At 41.8% G+C, this 1,469-nt stretch overlaps 1 pseudogene; it reads right to left on the bottom strand.

The window, feature by feature from the left end:
• Window positions 1-262: 262 nt before the first annotated feature.
• LOC126458857 (5S ribosomal RNA) lies at window positions 263-381 on the bottom strand (annotated as a pseudogene).
• Window positions 382-1,469: the final 1,088 nt, after the last annotated feature.

The raw sequence follows: 1,469 nt of genomic DNA, 5'->3' as shown, positions 1-1,469 counted from the left end.
GAAACTAGGCCCTGGGAGTAGACGAAATTAAGTCAGAAATAACGATAGCATTAGGAGAACAAAACAAAGGAACACTGTCCGAACAGGCCTGAAGGCCATCGGTACCGACCGGGCATCACCGTAGCCATCACCGGATGCGGATACGGAGGGCATGCGGTCAGCACATTGCTCTCCCGGCCGCTGTCAGTTTTCGTGACCGGTGCCGCTATTTCTCAGTAAGTAGCAGCTCAATTGGCCCCACAAGGGCCAAGTGAAGCCTATTTGCCAACAGCACTTGGCAGACCCGAACGGTCACCCATCCAAATGCTAGCCAAGTCAGACAGTGCTTAACTTCGGTGATCTGACTGGAACCGGTGTTACCACTGCGGCAAGGCCGTTGGTATTTGGAGAACCAGCCATGACAAAATTATTTGATTTGGGGTACAAGATGTATGAGACAAGCGAAATAACCTCAGACATCAATCAGAATGTAATAATCCCAATTCCAAAGAAAGCAGGTGCTGACAGGTGTAAACATTACCCAACTATCTGTTTAATAAGTCACGGTTGCAAAATACTAACAACAATTCTTTACTAAAGAGTGGAAAAACTGGTAAAAGCCGACCTTGCGGAAAATCAGTTTGGATTTGAGAGAAATGAATGAAAACGCAAAGCGATACTGATCCTATGACTTACTTTAAAGGATAGGTTAAGGAAAGGTAAACGTCTTTATAGCATTTGTAGAAAGCTTTTGATAATGTTGACTGGAAATCTCTCTTTGAAATTCTGAAGGTATCAGGGATAAAATCCATGAAACGAAAGGATGTTTACAACTTGTATAGTAACAAGACGGCAGTCATAACAGTAGCCTGCGTGAAAAGGAAGCAATGGTTCAGAAGGGACTGAGGCAGGATTGTAGCCTGTCCCCGACGTTATTCAGTCTGTGCACTGAGCAATCAGTAAAGGAAACCAAAGAAATATTTGGCGTAGGAATTAATATCCATAGAGAAGAAATAAAAACTTTGAGGTTCTCCGATGACACCGTAATTCTATCAGGGACAGCAAAGGACTTGGAAGAGCAGTTAAAAGGAATGGACACTGTCTTGAAAGGAGGATATAAATTGAACATCAACAAGAACAAAACAAGAGTAATGGAATGTAGCTGAAGTAAATCAGGTAATGCTGAGGGAACCTGATTAGGAAACGAGAGACTTGAAGTACTAGATGAGTTTTGCTATTTGATCAGCAAAATAACTGATGATGGTCCCAGTTGGGAGGATATAAAACGTAGACTGGCAATGGCAGGAAAAGCATTTCTGAAGAAAAGAGATTTTTTAACATCGAATATAGACTTGCATGTGAGGAATTCTTTTCTGAAAGTATTTGTATGGAGTGTAGCTATGTATGGTAGTGAAACATGGACGATTAAAAGTTCAGACAAGAAGAGAATGAAAGCTTTTGAAATGTGGTGCAACAGGAGAATGCTGAAT

Source organism: Schistocerca serialis, chromosome 2 (assembly GCF_023864345.2).
Source record: "Schistocerca serialis cubense isolate TAMUIC-IGC-003099 chromosome 2, iqSchSeri2.2, whole genome shotgun sequence".
NCBI lineage: Eukaryota > Metazoa > Arthropoda > Insecta > Orthoptera > Acrididae > Schistocerca > Schistocerca serialis.
This window is presented reverse-complemented; position numbering and strand designations above follow the sequence as displayed.